We start from the raw sequence: 6769 nt of genomic DNA, 5'->3' as shown, positions 1-6769 counted from the left end.
CATTTACTCGAAGGAGATAACAGCTAGATCCTGCTGCTCAAGCAGTCAACACAGAGAAGTTAATAAGGTAAATCAGCACATTTTATTCAGCTTTATTTTAAATATTCCAAGTGATATGGAATCTTTTTGTCTGGACAAGACAATTCCACAGCAAATATTCATGATAGCTCCTATTTTCCCTTTAGCATTCCATTAGTAGCTTATTGCCCTAGCCAAGAAGCCACCCCCCCCCAAAGAAATTAATTTCCTCATTCAGTGGTGATTTTACCACAATGCAAACTCCCATAAATTCATTCAGAAGTTGTTGCATCAAATTATAGTACCCGTTGCTACAGAAAAGAAGGCTGTACCAGTAGAGGAATCTTCCTTTCTACTTTGCCAGGGTTCTCCTTCAAGACTTATTCAGTGTCAGTTTTGGTACACAAGGTAGTCATCTAAAGTATGTATCAAATATTACACTGAGGCATCAGCTGCAGTAAATGCAAAAGTGACAGTCACACTGTGAGCATTTGGTAATCTACAAATAGATCTGGAAGACACATTGGCTGGGGAAACTTAGGCAGAGTCAACCCAGTAACAAATGCTTCAATAATCAACACCTTTGCTGTATTAATTTCTCCAAGGCAGCCTGTTCCTCTATAGTGTGCCTACAAGATGTGCATACATTACCGTCAGTGACTGATGCTGTCCCCTCAGCTGCTCATGTTTAATGAAAGCTTTGTGCCTATATATAAATTCTGCGTTTGAGTGAAGCATCTTCCAAATCCTTCACAGCAGTTCTGGAAGAGACCTTTGGCTTGTTTGTGAACTCACCCTTTCCGCCATGCACCAGCTCTGCAGAATAAAAATGATACATGAATATAAAAATAGAACAGAAGAGACTATTTAGGTTGGACCAGATGCTCGCGTTCCTGCCACCTAGGTTGATTTAATATTAGCGAATTCCCTGCAAAAGGAAAGGAGTGTGGGGAAAAATACGAAGTGTAGGTCTGATCCTCTTCTTTTTTTTCTCCCATGTGTGAACTTGCTTCACACACACGCACCCTCTCCCTAAGTCAATGAGACTCTTTGTGCATGTTTTCTGTCACTGCTGATTACTTTCAAGAGGACTGTCATGTTGCAGGCGCAGGGGGAAGGAGGCAAGAATTAAAGCACCAGTCCCCTGTTCTACCTTCTTCTGCATAAACACCGCTTGAGGAAGGGAAGGCTGGTGAATCACTTGAGACCTGCCTGAGCGCATCCGACAGAGGTTGCACTCCTTTGAACATCAATGGGAAAAAGGTACAAAGAATGAAACGAGAGCTGCACAGGGAAGGTTCCCTCCTCCATCATTTTCCCAAGCTATTGCTCTAAGGACACAGGTGTATTCACCTTGTAACCCCAGCTCAGCTTCCTCCCTCTGTCCGCCAAATAAATCCGTGGTCGACAAACACTTCAGAGACGGTGCAAATGCCCACAGCTGGCAGAAGCAGAGGACAAGAGAGCATGTGAAGCCAAAGGGAATTTGACTCCTCGCAATCCAGTCTCTAATGCTCGTTGCGATACTCATTGCATTTTTGGTAACAGCCTCATCTAAAGGCAACCAGAGCTGATGATAGATATCATCATCATCAGGCATCACCGACCCACTTCCCACTTGTTAAAATGGCAACGTTCACCTCGGTGCTGCAGCCGCCTTGTGAAGGACAGTCTTCATTCATGGTTGGATCATTTTGTGAATGAGTTTTTGCAGCTTGCAGGGAAGAATTATAATGGGGGACCTCTGGTGAGCTATTCTTAATCACTGAAATTGCAGTGTTTTTCTTACGTATCCCTGATCTTGCTGGGTGTTGGGATTGCTAAAGGTCTGAAGCACTCCTCCCATATATTCAGTGTGGCAACAACCACTCCTTGTGTGTGGCTACCTTCCACCACTAATTGCCTATTGCCTCATCCACAGCAAATTTCAACACCCATCAGGAATTGATATGTGTCTTTTGCCTGAGTATTTAAACTCCTTTAGGGCAGGTAGCACCAGAGAGGACAACACCTCTTATGGTACTTTTATTGTAGTAATTTGAAGGAATCCCCAGAAGGGCTACACCTCTGCCTTGTTTGCCTGTATGCAAAGAATTTGGCATGGAGCCCTTTACTCCTATTGCCATGGCAGACAGATGGGGAAGCCACACAGAGCTGTCACGTTACTCCCCTACATGGGGACAGTAGCTAAAAGTGAGGCTTCTTCCACTTCAAAAGCTCTACCAAACCATGAGTGGCATGGAGAAATCACACAGGTCACCCTCTCTTCTCCCATAAGGGCAAGGGACCATTGAAGGAAGCCTGGTCTGAACAAGCAAAAGGAAATGCTCTTCCTGCTCCGAATAGCAGATCTGCTGAACACCTCCTGAGCAGAAGATGAGGATTTTTGCCGAGGATACAAAAGTTTTAGCTGGATTTGGGAATGCCTGAATTCATGAACTCAGGATAAATGCTGGGGAGAAAGATCCATCGTGGATCACTAAATAGAGCAACTAGTTGAGGCTCAGAAAATCTCCTAAATTAAAATAGTCTGAGGTTACAAGAATAATTAAGGAGGTGAAAAGAATCAAATATACATGTTCTTTTCACATTTCTCCCTACATGTTCGCTACAGACTGTGTGAAAGAGAGACTTCTGGGCTAAATGAACCCTGACCCTGAATAGGAGCTGCCATTTTGACCATCTTCATGCCACTGTTTCAAGAGAAAGAAAATGGTTTCTTGATAACCTGTATAGAAGAACAAATAGGTTAGAACTTTTTCTTTCAAGTTTTGATCATGCTTTTTGGTTATTTTTCTGATTTGGGGCTTTTTTTTCCATACCAAATTTGTTGCAACTCCTGTGGTTCGGCTGAAAGACGGCTCATGGATTGGCAGCTCTCAGTCCCTCCTTGCAGAGAGGGAGAGACATTAGATCTCTCTCAAGAAGCATCACTGGCAGGTCAACAGGAGCAATTGGAAAGGTCCACAAAAGCAACTTGGACTCCTGTTGCCCTTGCAGCTACCTCTTCCTTTGTTGCAGAGTAAACTCAAGACAGAGCAGGAAAGCTGCTATAATGTGACAGCACCCACACACTCTTACCTTTAACATGGGAGACTTCTAACACTTGTTGGCTTCTTGTAGAGGCAGTAGGTGAAATGTTGGGTTAGCACAGCTGTCAGCAGCCAGGGCAACCACTGCACAGCTCAGGGCTATCTTCCAGCCTGCTTGCTCTCCCTCAAGTTAGACTAAATCAAGAGGAACTAAGATATGTGTTGACACTTTGAGTTAACCTTCCTTTTGGTGACTAATCAAGGTTTCCTCCTTCAGTAGCTCCGTCTATGACTGTCCAGGTCTGCAGTCAGTCACTTTTCCACAGAATAAATGACTTTTTATTTTAACTTATGGAGAAAACTTTTGGCCAGGAAAGATCTTTTTAGCCATTTCCATCTATGTTAAAGAGAGAAAAGCTTTTCACTCATGCCTTACCCCTTAAAGCCTTTCAATGCCAGCTTTACAAAGAGGTATTTTCTAAATTCTTCAGTTTCCTTTTCTTTCAGTCATGCCATACACCCCTGGGTCCCAATCCTGCACTCAGGCTGACAGCAAACTTTCTGTTCCAGGGTGTATGTGTCTCTGCCTCACTTGGGTGATGCCAGTTCAGCCTGGCACTCTGGCAGAGACCATGAGCTGAGCCATTGATCATCCTGTCCGATGTCAATCCTTCTCCCTGAAGTTTGCCTTACTGCTCTGCTGTAGATGGAAGGATTGAAGGACATTTCTCTTTGGATGTTATTTGCTCTGTTGTTCAAAATATAGACTCCTGCTGGTGAATCTGGATGAGCAAAGACTGGCCCTCAGAGAGGTGGATACTTTCCTGGCAACAAGGCCAGCAAAAAAGAAGAATATCACGAATTCCTGTAGGCACAAATAGATGTTTAAAAAGTGACCGTGATTTTTCTCTAAGCAATGTTGAAATCTTTGCAACAGAACTGCAAATATTTCCCATTCCACAACCTCTAGCACAATGCTAATACTCAGATATTTCTTCAGAAAGCACTGCACTGATCTGCATCTTGACACTGCAGCCTGATCAGAAGAAGACTGCAAGCTCACGGCCGTGCCTGTACCCTCCACGACTGTCACACCACTCTGTGCCCTGAAGTCCCATGGAGACCTCGTCCCTTCCCAGCTGCTCACAGACTCCGCTTCGACCCCACGCTAACCAATACTTTCCAGGTAAAGGTTAATTACTCCAGGGGACATTTCCACCCAATCTGTTGCCCGCAGGTTGCAATCCCTGCCTGAGTGCTATTTTTAGACCAGCTCCTTCGTTGCTATTGATCCCAGTCACCCTCTGTTAATTAGATACACACAACACACACAGCATTTGCAACTCATTTATCAATTCCGTTCAGCACCTCCCTCCCCTGAGATGTAATTTGGAGCCCTCCTTGAATCATGCTATTGATCTTTCCCAGCAACTTTGCTATACGATTCTCTGTGTTGCAAACTATTTATAGATTATTCTTCTTCTCCTGCTCTCCCTTGGGGAATCAGAAATGGGCAACGGTAATCAGACTTCTATTTTTAAGGAGTTGATCGAAACCAGGTATTTCCTCTTTTCCCCTTCTTTCCTCTCCTTCCCCCTGTGGGTGTCATGTACAAGCTTTCTTTAGCAGGCGAGACCTTCCTGCTCTGTGTGGTGCTGTGAGGATTCTGGCAATGCTCAGGTGGCGTGATGTAGAATTTGCCCTGTGTGAAATCTTGTTTGTTGAAGTGATGAAATGAATTCCTCCTCCCCCTCCCGGTGTCCAAGAGTTTCACAAAGGGCTTTGTCTGCTCGGTTGGAGGTGCACCTTTCAGAGGGCTTCAGTCTTGGAGCCCGTGTGTTTGATCCATTTGCAAGTCATGGGGTTCACATTGCCCTGTTGTATCTCAGGAAGGGTATCTGAAGGCCTTGGACAATGTGTAGCCAGGAATGAGATAGATGCAGTTCCTTTTAGGGATGGAGGATGACAGTAACAAGCACTGGGGCCCTAGGATTTAAGAAATACCTAAAACGAGAGAACATCACCTGTGGCTCAGAGAAGTCAGAAGCAGCTTGGTCTTCATTGCGTAAGGTTGAAAATACCAAGTCTAACACAGGAGGGGGCCTACAGTGACCATGGCCAAGGTGACACCAGAAGGGACAGCCTTGTCCCAGGGTATAAGTGAAAGCAGCCCTGGGCTTCTGTGGTAACTCCTGCTGCTGAGAATCTGATGGTGAAGTGAGAGAGAGGTGTGAAGCCACAGGCTGACAGTAGGCCTGGGGCAGCTGTGGGGATTGTCCACCCCCTGCCCCCCAGCAGCGTGGTGGCTCAGGAGCCATGGGGCTGGGTGGTGTGGACTGGGGCTGGTTCCTCAGAGCCACCATGTTCGTGGGTCTGAGGAGTGTCTACCTGTGCTTGGGGAGGTTGTGCTGTGGCTGGGCAAGGGGTTGTGTGGTGTGGGTGGGATGGGGGACAGCGTGTGGTGATGCAGTTGGTGTGGGACTGTGCGGTGTGGTGGTGGGGTTGCTGTGGTGTGTGTGATGCTATCGTGCAGTTGTCTGGGACTGGGAGGGTCTGTGGTGTGTGTGGGGCTGTGGGGTGTGTGTGGGGGCTGTGTAATGGTGGTGTGGGGAGCTGTGTGTGCGTGGAGTAGTGAGGACACGATATGGAGCTGTGGTGTGTGGAGTTGTGTGTGTCTGTGCACGGTGACCGCGGCACATGAAGCTCGGTGTGTGTAGAGCTCTGTGTGTGTGTCGCTGTAGCGTGGGGAGGGCTGTGTGTGTGGGACAGTGGGGCTGTGGGGCTTCGTATGTGTGTGAGGGGGCTTTGTGTGTGTGCAAGACTGCGGTGTGTGCAGCTGTGATTGTGCGGGGCTTTGTGCGTGTGCGGGACAGTGGTGTGTGGAGCTGCGGGGTGTGCGGGGGGGATGTGTGTGCTGGGGGGTCAGTGGTGTGTGTAGCTGAAGGGGGTGTGTGTGTGTGTGTGTCAGGCTGTGTGCGCGTGTGTAGCCGTGGTGTGCCTAGGGCTGCGTGTGTAGCTGCGGTGGGTGTGCGGAGGGCAGTGGTGTGTGGGGTGTTGTGTGTGTGTGTGGGGGTGTGTGTGTTTGTGGTGTGTGTGGCTCTGTGTGTGTGTACCTGCGGTGTGTGTGTGTATCTGCGGTGTGTGACCAGACCCCAGTGCGGGGCCGGGGCTCCCGCAGCGATGCCGGAGCATCACCCGCCCCGGACGCTCCCTCCGTCCCCGCTCCTTACCCGCCGCTCGTTTTGGGGCCACCAACGGCCCGGGTTGTCCCCGGGGGAGCCCCGCCAGCCCTCCCCGCCGCCCGCTCGCCCCGCCGCCGCCGCCGGGCGTGGCCAAACCCGGGGGAGCCCCCGCGGTTTCTCTCCCGGGCAGGGCGGCGGCACGGAGGGGGTTAACCCGGCTCCCCGCGGCGGGCCGGGGCGAGCTCCCGCCTCCCGTACCGCGCCGGAGCACACACACACACACACTCACACACACACTCACACTCACACACGGACGCGCAGGCGATGGCTGAGGGGCGCGGGCTCGATTTTCCCCGAGATGATGTCAAGAGCTTGGGAGAAGGAGGAGGAGGAGGAGGAGGACGGTTGCTCTTTTTCTTAACGGCTTTGTTCTAAAATCATCCTAAAATAAAGCAGCCCCAGCCCCGAGCGCCGGGGGAACAGCCGTGAAAGTAGCGCTTTTTTTTTTTTTTTTATCCCCCCCCCCCCCTTTTTTTT

The sequence above is a fragment of the Calidris pugnax genome, unplaced genomic scaffold (assembly GCF_001431845.1).
Source record: "Calidris pugnax isolate Ruff unplaced genomic scaffold, ASM143184v1 scaffold41, whole genome shotgun sequence".
NCBI lineage: Eukaryota > Metazoa > Chordata > Aves > Charadriiformes > Scolopacidae > Calidris > Calidris pugnax.
Note: the sequence above shows the minus strand (reverse complement) of the source record.